The sequence below is a fragment of the Rhinoderma darwinii genome, chromosome 1, assembly GCF_050947455.1.
Source record: "Rhinoderma darwinii isolate aRhiDar2 chromosome 1, aRhiDar2.hap1, whole genome shotgun sequence".
Taxonomy (NCBI): Eukaryota; Metazoa; Chordata; class Amphibia; order Anura; family Rhinodermatidae; genus Rhinoderma; species Rhinoderma darwinii.
This window is the reverse complement of record NC_134687.1, coordinates 216,362,429-216,379,411: the sequence shown is the minus strand read 5'-3', so window position 1 is coordinate 216,379,411 and position 16,983 is coordinate 216,362,429. Positions and strand designations below refer to the sequence as shown.

Here is a 16,983-nt window from a genome sequence, read left to right as displayed (position 1 = left end):
TAAATAGTTGATAGAGCATCACACTTTCGATCTGAGGGTACCTGTTCAGGTGTAAGTCTTTTGAAAAACAACCTATCACTTATCCATGACTGAAACTCTCTTTGAAACTAAGAACTAGTCCATGCTTTTAAGATTTCCTGGATGTCAGAACAAAATGTAAACTTTATGCCTTAAAAAAGAAAAATGTATGATCTAACAATGTCTTGACTGTTTAAACTTTAGCACCGTAGCTGATTTTATCAAGTCAAAATAACTTTATACTTTTCTTGTCTAAGTAACCCTTGAAACCACATAACAAAGCACTCCAGGTCAGAATATATATGAGAAGGAGAGAAACGCCGATTTTCCCGCACACGTTTTGGTTTTGGAGAGCCTGGATAGCTCAGTCGGTAGAGCATCAGACTTTTAATCTGAGGGTCCAGGGTTCAAGTCCCTGTTCAGGCGTGTGTCTTTTAGAAATCAAGACGTTTCACTTATTTATGATTTGAACATTACGTAGATTTCATACTCTAAAAAAATTATTGGATTAATGATGTAACTTTATGTCTTAAGGATAGAATTAAGTATGATCTAATGATGTCTTGCCGCCTCAAACTTTAGCAGCCTAGAGAATTTCATTAAGACAAGATGAAATTACACTTTTCTCTTCTTCTGAAAGTAGACTTTAAAAGCATATACATTATAACAGTGCTATAGCTCAAAATATAAATGATGATAACACCATCGATTTTCTTGCATATTTTTGTGTTTTATAGAGCCTGGATAGTTTAGTGGGTAGAGTATCACATGAGTCTTTTGAAAAAACAATCTATCACTTATCTATGACTGAAACTCTCTTTGAAACTAAGGTAAATAGTTGATAGAGCATCACACTTTCGATCTGAGGGTACCTGTTCAGGTGTAAGTCTTTTGAAAAACAACCTTTCACTTATCCATGACTGAAACTCTCTTTGAAACTAAGAACTAGTCCATGCTTTTAAGATTTCCTGGATGTCAGAACAAAATTTAAACTTTATGCCTTAAAAAAGAAAAATGTATGATCTAACAATGTCTTGACTGTGAAAACTTTAGCACCGTAGCTGATTTTATCAAGTCAAAATAACTTTATACTTTTCTTGTCTAAGTAACCCTTGAAACCACATAACAAAGCACTCCAGGTCAGAATATATATGAGAAGGAGAGAAACGCCGATTTTCCCGCACACGTTTTGGTTTTGGAAAGCCTGGATAGCTCAGTCGGTAGAGCATCAGACTTTTAATCTGAGGGTCCAGGGTTCAAGTCCCTGTTCAGGCGCGTGTCTTTTAGAAATCAAGACGTTTCACTTATTTATGATTTGAACATTACGTAGATTTCATACTCTAAAAAAATTATTGGATTAATGATGTAACTTTATGTCTTAAGGATAGAATTAAGTATGATCTAATGATGTCTTGCCGCCTCAAACTTTAGCAGCCTAGAGAATTTCATTAAGACAAGATGAAATTACACTTTTCTCTTCTTCTGAAAGTAGACTTTAAAAGCATATACATTATAACAGTGCTATAGCTCAAAATATAAATGATGATAACACCATCGATTTTCTTGCATATTTTTGTGTTTTATAGAGCCTGGATAGTTTAGTGGGTAGAGTATCACATGAGTCTTTTGAAAAAACAATCTATCACTTATCTATGACTGAAACTCTCTTTGAAACTAAGGTAAATAGTTGATAGAGCATCACACTTTCGATCTGAGGGTACCTGTTCAGGTGTAAGTCTTTTGAAAAACAACCTTTCACTTATCCATGACTGAAACTCTCTTTGAAACTAAGAACTAGTCCATGCTTTTAAGATTTCCTGGATGTCAGAACAAAATTTAAACTTTATGCCTTAAAAAAGAAAAATGTATGATCTAACAATGTCTTGACTGTGAAAACTTTAGCACCGTAGCTGATTTTATCAAGTCAAAATAACTTTATACTTTTCTTGTCTAAGTAACCCTTGAAACCACATAACAAAGCACTCCAGGTCAGAATATATATGAGAAGGAGAGAAACGCCGATTTTCCCGCACACGTTTTGGTTTTGGAAAGCCTGGATAGCTCAGTCGGTAGAGCATCAGACTTTTAATCTGAGGGTCCAGGGTTCAAGTCCCTGTTCAGGCGCGTGTCTTTTAGAAATCAAGACGTTTCACTTATTTATGATTTGAACATTACGTAGATTTCATACTCTAAAAAAATTATTGGATTAATGATGTAACTTTATGTCTTAAGGATAGAATTAAGTATGATCTAATGATGTCTTGCCGCCTCAAACTTTAGCAGCCTAGAGAATTTCATTAAGACAAGATGAAATTACACTTTTCTCTTCTTCTGAAAGTAGACTTTAAAAGCATATACATTATAACAGTGCTATAGCTCAAAATATAAATGATGATAACACCATCGATTTTCTTGCATATTTTTGTGTTTTATAGAGCCTGGATAGTTTAGTGGGTAGAGTATCACATGAGTCTTTTGAAAAAACAATCTATCACTTATCTATGACTGAAACTCTCTTTGAAACTAAGGTAAATAGTTGATAGAGCATCACACTTTCGATCTGAGGGTACCTGTTCAGGTGTAAGTCTTTTGAAAAACAACCTATCACTTATCCATGACTGAAACTCTCTTTGAAACTAAGAACTAGTCCATGCTTTTAAGATTTCCTGGATGTCAGAACAAAATTTAAACTTTATGCCTTAAAAAAGAAAAATGTATGATCTAACAATGTCTTGACTGTTTAAACTTTAGCACCGTAGCTGATTTTTTCAAGTCAAAATAACTTTATACTTTTCTTGTCTAAGTAACCCTTGAAACCACATAACAAAGCACTCCAGGTCAGAATATATATCAGAAGGAGAGAAACGCCGATTTTCCCGCACACGTTTTGGTTTTGGAGAGCCTGGATAGCTCAGTCGGTAGAGCATCAGACTTTTAATCTGAGGGTCCAGGGTTCAAGTCCCTGTTCAGGCACGTGTCTTTTAGAAATCAAGACGTTTCACTTATTTATGATTTGAACATTACGTAGATTTCATACTCTAAAAAAATTATTGGATTAATGATGTAACTTTATGTCTTAAGGATAGAATTAAGTATGATCTAATGATGTCTTGCCGCCTCAAACTTTAGCAGCCTAGAGAATTTCATTAAGACAAGATGAAATTACACTTTTCTCTTCTTCTGAAAGTAGACTTTAAAAGCATATACATTATAACAGTGCTATAGCTCAAAATATAAATGATGATAACACCATCGATTTTCTTGCATATTTTTGTGTTTTATAGAGCCTGGATAGTTTAGTGGGTAGAGTATCACATGAGTCTTTTGAAAAAACAATCTATCACTTATCTATGACTGAAACTCTCTTTGAAACTAAGGTAAATAGTTGATAGAGCATCACACTTTCGATCTGAGGGTACCTGTTCAGGTGTAAGTCTTTTGAAAAACAACCTATCACTTATCCATGACTGAAACTCTCTTTGAAACTAAGAACTAGTCCATGCTTTTAAGATTTCCTGGATGTCAGAACAAAATTTAAACTTTATGCCTTAAAAAAGAAAAATGTATGATCTAACAATGTCTTGACTGTTTAAACTTTAGCACCGTAGCTGATTTTATCAAGTCAAAATAACTTTATACTTTTCTTGTCTAAGTAACCCTTGAAACCACATAACAAAGCACTCCAGGTCAGAATATATATGAGAAGGAGAGAAACGCCGATTTTCCCGCACACGTTTTGGTTTTGGTTTTGGTTTTGGTTTTGGAGAGCCTGGATAGCTCAGTCGGTAGAGCATCAGACTTTTAATCTGAGGGTCCAGGGTTCAAGTCCCTGTTCAGGCGCGTGTCTTTTAGAAATCAAGACGTTTCACTTATTTATGATTTGAACATTACGTAGATTTCATACTCTAAAAAAATTATTGGATTAATGATGTAACTTTATGTCTTAAGGATAGAATTAAGTATGATCTAATGATGTCTTGCCGCCTCAAACTTTAGCAGCCTAGAGAATTTCATTAAGACAAGATGAAATTACACTTTTCTCTTCTTCTGAAAGTAGACTTTAAAAGCATATACATTATAACAGTGCTATAGCTCAAAATATAAATGATGATAACACCATCGATTTTCTTGCATATTTTTGTGTTTTATAGAGCCTGGATAGTTTAGTGGGTAGAGTATCACATGAGTCTTTTGAAAAAACAATCTATCACTTATCTATGACTGAAACTCTCTTTAAAACTAAGGTAAATAGTTGATAGAGCATCACACTTTCGATCTGAGGGTACCTGTTCAGGTGTAAGTCTTTTGAAAAACAACCTTTCACTTATCCATGACTGAAACTCTCTTTGAAACTAAGAACTAGTCCATGCTTTTAAGATTTCCTGGATGTCAGAACAAAATTTAAACTTTATGCCTTAAAAAAGAAAAATGTATGATCTAACAATGTCTTGACTGTGAAAACTTTAGCACCGTAGCTGATTTTATCAAGTCAAAATAACTTTATACTTTTCTTGTCTAAGTAACCCTTGAAACCACATAACAAAGCACTCCAGGTCAGAATATATATGAGAAGGAGAGAAACGCCGATTTTCCCGCACACGTTTTGGTTTTGGAAAGCCTGGATAGCTCAGTCGGTAGAGCATCAGACTTTTAATCTGAGGGTCCAGGGTTCAAGTCCCTGTTCAGGCGTGTGTCTTTTAGAAATCAAGACGTTTCACTTATTTATGATTTGAACATTACGTAGATTTCATACTCTAAAAAAATTATTGGATTAATGATGTAACTTTATGTCTTAAGGATAGAATTAAGTATGATCTAATGATGTCTTGCCGCCTCAAACTTTAGCAGCCTAGAGAATTTCATTAAGACAAGATGAAATTACACTTTTCTCTTCTTCTGAAAGTAGACTTTAAAAGCATATACATTATAACAGTGCTATAGCTCAAAATATAAATGATGATAACACCATCGATTTTCTTGCATATTTTTTGTGTTTTATAGAGCCTGGATAGTTTAGTGGGTAGAGTATCACATGAGTCTTTTGAAAAAACAATCTATCACTTATCTATGACTGAAACTCTCTTTGAAACTAAGGTAAATAGTTGATAGAGCATCACACTTTCGATCTGAGGGTACCTGTTCAGGTGTAAGTCTTTTGAAAAACAACCTTTCACTTATCCATGACTGAAACTCTCTTTGAAACTAAGAACTAGTCCATGCTTTTAAGATTTCCTGGATGTCAGAACAAAATTTAAACTTTATGCCTTAAAAAAGAAAAATGTATGATCTAACAATGTCTTGACTGTGAAAACTTTAGCACCGTAGCTGATTTTATCAAGTCAAAATAACTTTATACTTTTCTTGTCTAAGTAACCCTTGAAACCACATAACAAAGCACTCCAGGTCAGAATATATATGAGAAGGAGAGAAACGCCGATTTTCCCGCACACGTTTTGGTTTTGGTTTTGGTTTTGGTTTTGGAGAGCCTGGATAGCTCAGTCGGTAGAGCATCAGACTTTTAATCTGAGGGTCCAGGGTTCAAGTCCCTGTTCAGGCGCATGTCTTTTAGAAATCAAGACGTTTCACTTATTTATGATTTGAACATTACGTAGATTTCATACTCTAAAAAAATTATTGGATTAATGATGTAACTTTATGTCTTAAGGATAGAATTAAGTATGATCTAATGATGTCTTGCCGCCTCAAACTTTAGCAGCCTAAAGAATTTCATTAAGACAAGATGAAATTACACTTTTCTCTTCTTCTGAAAGTAGACTTTAAAAGCATATACATTATAACAGTGCTATAGCTCAAAATATAAATGATGATAACACCATCGATTTTCTTGCATATTTTTGTGTTTTATAGAGCCTGGATAGTTTAGTGGGTAGAGTATCACATGAGTCTTTTGAAAAAACAATCTATCACTTATCTATGACTGAAACTCTCTTTGAAACTAAGGTAAATAGTTCATAGAGCATCACACTTTCGATCTGAGGGTACCTGTTCAGGTGTAAGTCTTTTGAAAAACAACCTATCACTTATCCATGACTGAAACTCTCTTTGAAACTAAGAACTAGTCCATGCTTTTAAGATTTCCTGGATGTCAGAACAAAATTTAAACTTTATGCCTTAAAAAAGAAAAATGTATGATCTAACAATGTCTTGACTGTTTAAACTTTAGCACCGTAGCTGATTTTATCAAGTCAAAATAACTTTATACTTTTCTTGTCTAAGTAACCCTTGAAACCACATAACAAAGCACTCCAGGTCAGAATATATATGAGAAGGAGAGAAACGCCGATTTTCCCGCACACGTTTTGGTTTTGGAGAGCCTGGATAGCTCAGTCGGTAGAGCATCAGACTTTTAATCTGAGGGTCCAGGGTTCAAGTCCCTGTTCAGGCGCATGTCTTTTAGAAATCAAGACGTTTCACTTATTTATGATTTGAACATTACGTAGATTTCATACTCTAAAAAAATTATTGGATTAATGATGTAAATTTATGTCTTAAGGATAGAATTAAGTATGATCTAATGATGTCTTGCCGCCTCAAACTTTAGCAGCCTAGAGAATTTCATTAAGACAAGATGAAATTACACTTTTCTCTTCTTCTGAAAGTAGACTTTAAAAGCATATACATTATAACAGTGCTATAGCTCAAAATATAAATGATGATAACACCATCGATTTTCTTGCATATTTTTGTGTTTTATAGAGCCTGGATAGTTTAGTGGGTAGAGCATCACATGAGTCTTTTGAAAAAACAATCTATCACTTATCTATGACTGAAACTCTCTTTGAAACTAAGGTAAATAGTTGATAGAGCATCACACTTTCGATCTGAGGGTACCTGTTCAGGTGTAAGTCTTTTGAAAAACAACCTATCACTTATCCATGACTGAAACTCTCTTTGAAACTAAGAACTAGTCCATGCTTTTAAGATTTCCTGGATGTCAGAACAAAATTTAAACTTTATGCCTTAAAAAAGAAAAATGTATGATCTAACAATGTCTTGACTGTTTAAACTTTAGCACCGTAGCTGATTTTATCAAGTCAAAATAACTTTATACTTTTCTTGTCTAAGTAACCCTTGAAACCACATAACAAAGCACTCCAGGTCAGAATATATATGAGAAGGAGAGAAACGCCGATTTTCCCGCACACGTTTTGGTTTTGGAGAGCCTGGATAGCTCAGTCGGTAGAGCATCAGACTTTTAATCTGAGGGTCCAGGGTTCAAGTCCCTGTTCAGACGCGTGTCTTTTAGAAATCAAGACGTTTCACTTATTTATGATTTGAACATTACGTAGATTTCATACCCTAAAAAAATTATTGGATTAATGATGTAACTTTATGTCTTAAGGATAGAATTAAGTATGATCTAATGATGTCTTGCCGCCTCAAACTTTAGCAGCCTAAAGAATTTCATTAAGACAAGATGAAATTACACTTTTCTCTTCTTCTGAAAGTAGACTTTAAAAGCATATACATTATAACAGTGCTATAGCTCAAAATATAAATGTTGATAACACCATCGATTTTCTTGCATATTTTTGTGTTTTATAGAGCCTGGATAGTTTAGTGGGTAGAGTATCACATGAGTCTTTTGAAAAAACAATCTATCACTTATCTATGACTGAAACTCTCTTTGAAACTAAGGTAAATAGTTGATAGAGCATCACACTTTCGATCTGAGGGTACCTGTTCAGGTGTAAGTCTTTTGAAAAACAACCTATCACTTATCCATGACTGAAACTCTCTTTGAAACTAAGAACTAGTCCATGCTTTTAAGATTTCCTGGATGTCAGAACAAAATTTAAACTTTATGCCTTAAAAAAGAAAAATGTATGATCTAACAATGTCTTGACTGTTTAAACTTTAGCACCGTAGCTGATTTTATCAAGTCAAAATAACTTTATACTTTTCTTGTCTAAGTAACCCTTGAAACCACATAACAAAGCACTCCAGGTCAGAATATATATGAGAAGGAGAGAAACGCCGATTTTCCCGCACACGTTTTGGTTTTGGAGAGCCTGGATAGCTCAGTCGGTAGAGCATCAGACTTTTAATCTGAGGGTCCAGGGTTCAAGTCCCTGTTCAGGCGCATGTCTTTTAGAAATCAAGACGTTTCACTTATTTATGATTTGAACATTACGTAGATTTCATACCCTAAAAAAATTATTGGATTAATGATGTAACTTTATGTCTTAAGGATAGAATTAAGTATGATCTAATGATGTCTTGCCGCCTCAAACTTTAGCAGCCTAAAGAATTTCATTAAGACAAGATGAAATTACACTTTTCTCTTCTTCTGAAAGTAGACTTTAAAAGCATATACATTATAACAGTGCTATAGCTCAAAATATAAATGTTGATAACACCATCGATTTTCTTGCATATTTTTGTGTTTTATAGAGCCTGGATAGTTTAGTGGGTAGAGTATCACATGAGTCTTTTGAAAAAACAATCTATCACTTATCTATGACTGAAACTCTCTTTGAAACTAAGGTAAATAGTTGATAGAGCATCACACTTTCGATCTGAGGGTACCTGTTCAGGTGTAAGTCTTTTGAAAAACAACCTATCACTTATCCATGACTGAAACTCTCTTTGAAACTAAGAACTAGTCCATGCTTTTAAGATTTCCTGGATGTCAGAACAAAATTTAAACTTTATGCCTTAAAAAAGAAAAATGTATGATCTAACAATGTCTTGACTGTTTAAACTTTAGCACCGTAGCTGATTTTATCAAGTCAAAATAACTTTATACTTTTCTTGTCTAAGTAACCCTTGAAACCACATAACAAAGCACTCCAGGTCAGAATATATATGAGAAGGAGAGAAACGCCGATTTTCCCGCACACGTTTTGGTTTTGGAGAGCCTGGATAGCTCAGTCGGTAGAGCATCAGACTTTTAATCTGAGGGTCCAGGGTTCAAGTCCCTGTTCAGGCATGTGTCTTTTAGAAATCAAGACGTTTCACTTATTTATGATTTGAACATTACGTAGATTTCATACTCTAAAAAAATTATTATATTAATGATGTAACTTTATGTCTTAAGGATAGAATTAAGTATGATCTAATGATGTCTTGCCGCCTCAAACTTTAGCAGCCTAAAGAATTTCATTAAGACAAGATGAAATTACACTTTTCTCTTCTTCTGAAAGTAGACTTTAAAAGCATATACATTATAACAGTGCTATAGCTCAAAATATAAATGATGATAACACCATCGATTTTCTTGCATATTTTTGTGTTTTATAGAGCCTGGATAGTTTAGTGGGTAGAGTATCACATGAGTCTTTTGAAAAAACAATCTATCACTTATCTATGACTGAAACTCTCTTTGAAACTAAGGTAAATAGTTGATAGAGCATCACACTTTCGATCTGAGGGTACCTGTTCAGGTGTAAGTCTTTTGAAAAACAACCTATCACTTATCCATGACTGAAACTCTCTTTGAAACTAAGAACTAGTCCATGCTTTTAAGATTTCCTGGATGTCAGAACAAAATTTAAACTTTATGCCTTAAAAAAGAAAAATGTATGATCTAACAATGTCTTGACTGTTTAAACTTTAGCACCGTAGCTGATTTTATCAAGTCAAAATAACTTTATACTTTTCTTGTCTAAGTAACCCTTGAAACCACATAACAAAGCACTCCAGGTCAGAATATATATGAGAAGGAGAGAAACGCCGATTTTCCCGCACACGTTTTGGTTTTGGAGAGCCTGGATAGCTCAGTCGGTAGAGCATCAGACTTTTAATCTGAGGGTCCAGGGTTCAAGTCCCTGTTCAGGCGTGTGTCTTTTAGAAATCAAGACGTTTCACTTATTTATGATTTGAACATTACGTAGATTTCATACTCTAAAAAAATTATTGGATTAATGATGTAACTTTATGTCTTAAGGATAGAATTAAGTATGATCTAATGATGTCTTGCCGCCTCAAACTTTAGCAGCCTAAAGAATTTCATTAAGACAAGATGAAATTACACTTTTCTCTTCTTCTGAAAGTAGACTTTAAAAGCATATACATTATAACAGTGCTATAGCTCAAAATATAAATGATGCTAACACCATCGATTTTCTTGCATATTTTTGTGTTTTATAGAGCCTGGATAGTTTAGTGGGTAGAGTATCACATGAGTCTTTTGAAAAAACAATCTATCACTTATCTATGACTGAAACTCTCTTTAAAACTAAGGTAAATAGTTGATAGAGCATCACACTTTCGATCTGAGGGTACCTGTTCAGGTGTAAGTCTTTTGAAAAACAACCTATCACTTATCCATGACTGAAACTCTCTTTGAAACTAAGAACTAGTCCATGCTTTTAAGATTTCCTGGATGTCAGAACAAAATTTAAACTTTATGCCTTAAAAAAGAAAAATGTATGATCTAACAATGTCTTGACTGTTTAAACTTTAGCACCGTAGCTGATTTTATCAAGTCAAAATAACTTTATACTTTTCTTGTCTAAGTAACCCTTGAAACCACATAACAAAGCACTCCAGGTCAGAATATATATGAGAAGGAGAGAAACGCCGATTTTCCCGCACACGTTTTGGTTTTGGAGAGCCTGGATAGCTCAGTCGGTAGAGCATCAGACTTTTAATCTGAGGGTCCAGGGTTCAAGTCCCTGTTCAGGCACGTGTCTTTTAGAAATCAAGACGTTTCACTTATTTATGATTTGAACATTACGTAGATTTCATACTCTAAAAAAATTATTGGATTAATGATGTAACTTTATGTCTTAAGGATAGAATTAAGTATGATCTAATGATGTCTTGCCGCCTCAAACTTTAGCAGCCTAAAGAATTTCATTAAGACAAGATGAAATTACACTTTTCTCTTCTTCTGAAAGTAGACTTTAAAAGCATATACATTATAACAGTGCTATAGCTCAAAATATAAATGATGATAACACCATCGATTTTCTTGCATATTTTTGTGTTTTATAGAGCCTGGATAGTTTAGTGGGTAGAGTATCACATGAGTCTTTTGAAAAAACAATCTATCACTTGTCTATGACTGAAACTCTCTATGAAACTAAGGTAAATAGTTGATAGAGCATCACACTTTCGATCTGAGGGTACCTGTTCAGGTGTAAGTCTTTTGAAAAACAACCTATCACTTATCCATGACTGAAACTCTCTTTGAAACTAAGAACTAGTCCATGCTTTTAAGATTTCCTGGATGTCAGAACAAAATTTAAACTTTATGCCTTAAAAAAGAAAAATGTATGATCTAACAATGTCTTGACTGTTTAAACTTTAGCACCGTAGCTGATTTTATCAAGTCAAAATAACTTTATACTTTTCTTGTCTAAGTAACCCTTGAAACCACATAACAAAGCACTCCAGGTCAGAATATATATGAGAAGGAGAGAAACGCCGATTTTCCCGCACACGTTTTGGTTTTGGAGAGCCTGGATAGCTCAGTCGGTAGAGCATCAGACTTTTAATCTGAGGGTCCAGGGTTCAAGTCCCTGTTCAGGCGCATGTCTTTTAGAAATCAAGACGTTTCACTTATTTATGATTTGAACATTACGTAGATTTCATACTCTAAAAAAATTATTGGATTAATGATGTAACTTTATGTCTTAAGGATAGAATTAAGTATGATCTAATGATGTCTTGCCGCCTCAAACTTTAGCAGCCTAAAGAATTTCATTAAGACAAGATGAAATTACACTTTTCTCTTCTTCTGAAAGTAGACTTTAAAAGCATATACGTTATAACAGTGCTATAGCTCAAAATATAAATGATGATAACACCATCGATTTTCTTGCATATTTTTGTGTTTTATAGAGCCTGGATAGTTTAGTGGGTAGAGTATCACATGAGTCTTTTGAAAAAACAATCTATCACTTATCTATGACTGAAACTCTCTTTGAAACTAAGGTAAATAGTTGATAGAGCATCACACTTTCGATCTGAGGGTACCTGTTCAGGTGTAAGTCTTTTGAAAAACAACCTATCACTTATCCATGACTGAAACTCTCTTTGAAACTAAGAACTAGTCCATGCTTTTAAGATTTCCTGGATGTCAGAACAAAATTTAAACTTTATGCCTTAAAAAAGAAAAATGTATGATCTAACAATGTCTTGACTGTTTAAACTTTAGCACCGTAGCTGATTTTATCAAGTCAAAATAACTTTATACTTTTCTTGTCTAAGTAACCCTTGAAACCACATAACAAAGCACTCCAGGTCAGAATATATATGAGAAGGAGAGAAACGCCGATTTTCCCGCACACGTTTTGGTTTTGGAGAGCCTGGATAGCTCAGTCGGTAGAGCATCAGACTTTTAATCTGAGGGTCCAGGGTTCAAGTCCCTGTTCAGGCGCATGTCTTTTAGAAATCAAGACGTTTCACTTATTTATGATTTGAACATTACGTAGATTTCATACCCTAAAAAAATTATTGGATTAATGATGTAACTTTATGTCTTAAGGATAGAATTAAGTATCATCTAATGATGTCTTGCCGCCTCAAACTTTAGCAGCCTAAAGAATTTCATTAAGACAAGATGAAATTACACTTTTCTCTTCTTCTGAAAGTAGACTTTAAAAGCATATACATTATAACAGTGCTATAGCTCAAAATATAAATGTTGATAACACCATCGATTTTCTTGCATATTTTTGTGTTTTATAGAGCCTGGATAGTTTAGTGGGTAGAGTATCACATGAGTCTTTTGAAAAAACAATCTATCACTTATCTATGACTGAAACTCTCTTTGAAACTAAGGTAAATAGTTGATAGAGCATCACACTTTCGATCTGAGGGTACCTGTTCAGGTGTAAGTCTTTTGAAAAACAACCTATCACTTATCCATGACTGAAACTCTCTTTGAAACTAAGAACTAGTCCATGCTTTTAAGATTTCCTGGATGTCAGAACAAAATTTAAACTTTATGCCTTAAAAAAGAAAAATGTATGATCTAACAATGTCTTGACTGTTTAAACTTTAGCACCGTAGCTGATTTTATCAAGTCAAAATAACTTTATACTTTTCTTGTCTAAGTAACCCTTGAAACCACATAACAAAGCACTCCAGGTCAGAATATATATGAGAAGGAGAGAAACGCCGATTTTCCCGCACACGTTTTGGTTTTGGAGAGCCTGGATAGCTCAGTCGGTAGAGCATCAGACTTTTAATCTGAGGGTCCAGGGTTCAAGTCCCTGTTCAGGCGCATGTCTTTTAGAAATCAAGACGTTTCACTTATTTATGATTTGAACATTACGTAGATTTCATACCCTAAAAAAATTATTGGATTAATGATGTAACTTTATGTCTTAAGGATAGAATTAAGTATGATCTAATGATGTCTTGCCGCCTCAAACTTTAGCAGCCTAAAGAATTTCATTAAGACAAGATGAAATTACACTTTTCTCTTCTTCTGAAAGTAGACTTTAAAAGCATATACATTATAACAGTGCTATAGCTCAAAATATAAATGTTGATAACACCATCGATTTTCTTGCATATTTTTGTGTTTTATAGAGCCTGGATAGTTTAGTGGGTAGAGTATCACATGAGTCTTTTGAAAAAACAATCTATCACTTATCTATGACTGAAACTCTCTTTGAAACTAAGGTAAATAGTTGATAGAGCATCACACTTTCGATCTGAGGGTACCTGTTCAGGTGTAAGTCTTTTGAAAAACAACCTATCACTTATCCATGACTGAAACTCTCTTTGAAACTAAGAACTAGTCCATGCTTTTAAGATTTCCTGGATGTCAGAACAAAATTTAAACTTTATGCCTTAAAAAAGAAAAATGTATGATCTAACAATGTCTTGACTGTTTAAACTTTAGCACCGTAGCTGATTTTATCAAGTCAAAATAACTTTATACTTTTCTTGTCTAAGTAACCCTTGAAACCACATAACAAAGCACTCCAGGTCAGAATATATATGAGAAGGAGAGAAACGCCGATTTTCCCGCACACGTTTTGGTTTTGGAGAGCCTGGATAGCTCAGTCGGTAGAGCATCAGACTTTTAATCTGAGGGTCCAGGGTTCAAGTCCCTGTTCAGGCGTGTGTCTTTTAGAAATCAAGACGTTTCACTTATTTATGATTTGAACATTACGTAGATTTCATACTCTAAAAAAATTATTATATTAATGATGTAACTTTATGTCTTAAGGATAGAATTAAGTATGATCTAATGATGTCTTGCCGCCTCAAACTTTAGCAGCCTAAAGAATTTCATTAAGACAAGATGAAATTACACTTTTCTCTTCTTCTGAAAGTAGACTTTAAAAGCATATACATTATAACAGTGCTATAGCTCAAAATATAAATGATGATAACACCATCGATTTTCTTGCATATTTTTGTGTTTTATAGAGCCTGGATAGTTTAGTGGGTAGAGTATCACATGAGTCTTTTGAAAAAACAATCTATCACTTATCTATGACTGAAACTCTCTTTGAAACTAAGGTAAATAGTTGATAGAGCATCACACTTTCGATCTGAGGGTACCTGTTCAGGTGTAAGTCTTTTGAAAAACAACCTATCACTTATCCATGACTGAAACTCTCTTTGAAACTAAGAACTAGTCCATGCTTTTAAGATTTCCTGGATGTCAGAACAAAATTTAAACTTTATGCCTTAAAAAAGAAAAATGTATGATCTAACAATGTCTTGACTGTTTAAACTTTAGCACCGTAGCTGATTTTATCAAGTCAAAATAACTTTATACTTTTCTTGTCTAAGTAACCCTTGAAACCACATAACAAAGCACTCCAGGTCAGAATATATATGAGAAGGAGAGAAACGCCGATTTTCCCGCACACGTTTTGGTTTTGGAGAGCCTGGATAGCTCAGTCGGTAGAGCATCAGACTTTTAATCTGAGGGTCCAGGGTTCAAGTCCCTGTTCAGGCGTGTGTCTTTTAGAAATCAAGACGTTTCACTTATTTATGATTTGAACATTACGTAGATTTCATACTCTAAAAAAATTATTATATTAATGATGTAACTTTATGTCTTAAGGATAGAATTAAGTATGATCTAATGATGTCTTGCCGCCTCAAACTTTAGCAGCCTAAAGAATTTCATTAAGACAAGATGAAATTACACTTTTCTCTTCTTCTGAAAGTAGACTTTAAAAGCATATACATTATAACAGTGCTATAGCTCAAAATATAAATGATGATAACACCATCGATTTTCTTGCATATTTTTGTGTTTTATAGAGCCTGGATAGTTTAGTGGGTAGAGTATCACATGAGTCTTTTGAAAAAACAATCTATCACTTATCTATGACTGAAACTCTCTTTGAAACTAAGGTAAATAGTTGATAGAGCATCACACTTTCGATCTGAGGGTACCTGTTCAGGTGTAAGTCTTTTGAAAAACAACCTATCACTTATCCATGACTGAAACTCTCTTTGAAACTAAGAACTAGTCCATGCTTTTAAGATTTCCTGGATGTCAGAACAAAATTTAAACTTTATGCCTTAAAAAAGAAAAATGTATGATCTAACAATGTCTTGACTGTTTAAACTTTAGCACCGTAGCTGATTTTATCAAGTCAAAATAACTTTATACTTTTCTTGTCTAAGTAACCCTTGAAACCACATAACAAAGCACTCCAGGTCAGAATATATATGAGAAGGAGAGAAACGCCGATTTTCCCGCACACGTTTTGGTTTTGGAGAGCCTGGATAGCTCAGTCGGTAGAGCATCAGACTTTAAATCTGAGGGTCCAGGGTTCAAGTCCCTGTTCAGGCGCGTGCCTTTTAGAAATCAAGACGTTTCACTTATTTATGATTTGAACATTACGTAGATTTCATACTCTAAAAAAATTATTGGATTAATGATGTAACTTTATGTCTTAAGGATAGAATTAAGTATGATCTAATGATGTCTTGCCGCCTCAAACTTTAGCAGCCTAAAGAATTTCATTAAGACAAGATGAAATTACACTTTTCTCTTCTTCTGAAAGTAGACTTTAAAAGCATATACATTATAACAGTGCTATAGCTCAAAATATAAATGATGATAACACCATCGATTTTCTTGCATATTTTTGTGTTTTATAGAGCCTGGATAGTTTAGTGGGTAGAGTATCACATGAGTCTTTTGAAAAAACAATCTATCACTTATCTATGACTGAAACTCTCTTTGAAACTAAGGTAAATAGTTGATAGAGCATCACACTTTCGATCTGAGGGTACCTGTTCAGGTGTAAGTCTTTTGAAAAACAACCTATCACTTATCCATGACTGAAACTCTCTTTGAAACTAAGAACTAGTCCATGCTTTTAAGATTTCCTGGATGTCAGAACAAAATTTAAACTTTATGCCTTAAAAAAGAAAAATGTATGATCTAACAATGTCTTGACTGTTTAAACTTTAGCACCGTAGCTGATTTTATCAAGTCAAAATAACTTTATACTTTTCTTGTCTAAGTAACCCTTGAAACCACATAACAAAGCACTCCAGGTCAGAATATATATGAGAAGGAGAGAAACGCCGATTTTCCCGCACACGTTTTGGTTTTGGAGAGCCTGGATAGCTCAGTCGGTAGAGCATCAGACTTTTAATCTGAGGGTCCAGGGTTCAAGTCCCTGTTCAGGCGCGTGCCTTTTAGAAATCAAGACGTTTCACTTATTTATGATTTGAACATTACGTAGATTTCATACTCTAAAAAAATTATTGGATTAATGATGTAACTTTATGTCTTAAGGATAGAATTAAGTATGATCTAATGATGTCTTGCCGCCTCAAACTTTAGCAGCCTAAAGAATTTCATTAAGACAAGATGAAATTACACTTTTCTCTTCTTCTGAAAGTAGACTTTAAAAGCATATACATTATAACAGTGCTATAGCTCAAAATATAAATGATGCTAACACCATCGATTTTCTTGCATATTTTTGTGTTTTATAGAGCCTGGATAGTTTAGTGGGTAGAGTATCACATGAGTCTTTTGAAAAAACAATCTATCAC

At 34.0% G+C, this 16,983-nt stretch overlaps 19 non-coding genes across 19 annotated transcripts; all 19 read left to right on the top strand.

The window, feature by feature from the left end:
- Nucleotides 1-371: 371 nt before the first annotated feature.
- TRNAK-UUU (transfer RNA lysine (anticodon UUU)) lies at nt 372-444 on the top strand. Its single transcript has one exon. It is a non-coding gene; the product is annotated as a tRNA-Lys (tRNA).
- A 776-nt stretch (nt 445-1,220) lies between these two features.
- On the top strand, nt 1,221-1,293 carry TRNAK-UUU (transfer RNA lysine (anticodon UUU)). Its single transcript has one exon. It is a non-coding gene; the product is annotated as a tRNA-Lys (tRNA).
- Nucleotides 1,294-2,069: 776 nt separating this feature from the next.
- On the top strand, nt 2,070-2,142 carry TRNAK-UUU (transfer RNA lysine (anticodon UUU)). The gene has a single exon. It is a non-coding gene; the product is annotated as a tRNA-Lys (tRNA).
- Nucleotides 2,143-2,918: 776 nt separating this feature from the next.
- Nucleotides 2,919-2,991, top strand: TRNAK-UUU (transfer RNA lysine (anticodon UUU)). The gene has a single exon. It is a non-coding gene; the product is annotated as a tRNA-Lys (tRNA).
- Nucleotides 2,992-3,785: 794 nt separating this feature from the next.
- On the top strand, nt 3,786-3,858 carry TRNAK-UUU (transfer RNA lysine (anticodon UUU)). The gene has a single exon. It is a non-coding gene; the product is annotated as a tRNA-Lys (tRNA).
- Nucleotides 3,859-4,634: 776 nt separating this feature from the next.
- TRNAK-UUU (transfer RNA lysine (anticodon UUU)) lies at nt 4,635-4,707 on the top strand. Its single transcript has one exon. It is a non-coding gene; the product is annotated as a tRNA-Lys (tRNA).
- A 795-nt stretch (nt 4,708-5,502) lies between these two features.
- Nucleotides 5,503-5,575, top strand: TRNAK-UUU (transfer RNA lysine (anticodon UUU)). Its single transcript has one exon. It is a non-coding gene; the product is annotated as a tRNA-Lys (tRNA).
- Nucleotides 5,576-6,351: 776 nt separating this feature from the next.
- Nucleotides 6,352-6,424, top strand: TRNAK-UUU (transfer RNA lysine (anticodon UUU)). The gene has a single exon. It is a non-coding gene; the product is annotated as a tRNA-Lys (tRNA).
- A 776-nt stretch (nt 6,425-7,200) lies between these two features.
- TRNAK-UUU (transfer RNA lysine (anticodon UUU)) lies at nt 7,201-7,273 on the top strand. The gene has a single exon. It is a non-coding gene; the product is annotated as a tRNA-Lys (tRNA).
- Nucleotides 7,274-8,049: 776 nt separating this feature from the next.
- TRNAK-UUU (transfer RNA lysine (anticodon UUU)) lies at nt 8,050-8,122 on the top strand. The gene has a single exon. It is a non-coding gene; the product is annotated as a tRNA-Lys (tRNA).
- A 776-nt stretch (nt 8,123-8,898) lies between these two features.
- TRNAK-UUU (transfer RNA lysine (anticodon UUU)) lies at nt 8,899-8,971 on the top strand. Its single transcript has one exon. It is a non-coding gene; the product is annotated as a tRNA-Lys (tRNA).
- A 776-nt stretch (nt 8,972-9,747) lies between these two features.
- Nucleotides 9,748-9,820, top strand: TRNAK-UUU (transfer RNA lysine (anticodon UUU)). The gene has a single exon. It is a non-coding gene; the product is annotated as a tRNA-Lys (tRNA).
- Nucleotides 9,821-10,596: 776 nt separating this feature from the next.
- On the top strand, nt 10,597-10,669 carry TRNAK-UUU (transfer RNA lysine (anticodon UUU)). Its single transcript has one exon. It is a non-coding gene; the product is annotated as a tRNA-Lys (tRNA).
- Nucleotides 10,670-11,445: 776 nt separating this feature from the next.
- TRNAK-UUU (transfer RNA lysine (anticodon UUU)) lies at nt 11,446-11,518 on the top strand. The gene has a single exon. It is a non-coding gene; the product is annotated as a tRNA-Lys (tRNA).
- A 776-nt stretch (nt 11,519-12,294) lies between these two features.
- TRNAK-UUU (transfer RNA lysine (anticodon UUU)) lies at nt 12,295-12,367 on the top strand. Its single transcript has one exon. It is a non-coding gene; the product is annotated as a tRNA-Lys (tRNA).
- Nucleotides 12,368-13,143: 776 nt separating this feature from the next.
- TRNAK-UUU (transfer RNA lysine (anticodon UUU)) lies at nt 13,144-13,216 on the top strand. Its single transcript has one exon. It is a non-coding gene; the product is annotated as a tRNA-Lys (tRNA).
- A 776-nt stretch (nt 13,217-13,992) lies between these two features.
- Nucleotides 13,993-14,065, top strand: TRNAK-UUU (transfer RNA lysine (anticodon UUU)). Its single transcript has one exon. It is a non-coding gene; the product is annotated as a tRNA-Lys (tRNA).
- Nucleotides 14,066-14,841: 776 nt separating this feature from the next.
- TRNAK-UUU (transfer RNA lysine (anticodon UUU)) lies at nt 14,842-14,914 on the top strand. Its single transcript has one exon. It is a non-coding gene; the product is annotated as a tRNA-Lys (tRNA).
- A 1,625-nt stretch (nt 14,915-16,539) lies between these two features.
- Nucleotides 16,540-16,612, top strand: TRNAK-UUU (transfer RNA lysine (anticodon UUU)). Its single transcript has one exon. It is a non-coding gene; the product is annotated as a tRNA-Lys (tRNA).
- The last annotated feature ends 371 nt before the right edge of the window (nt 16,613-16,983 follow it).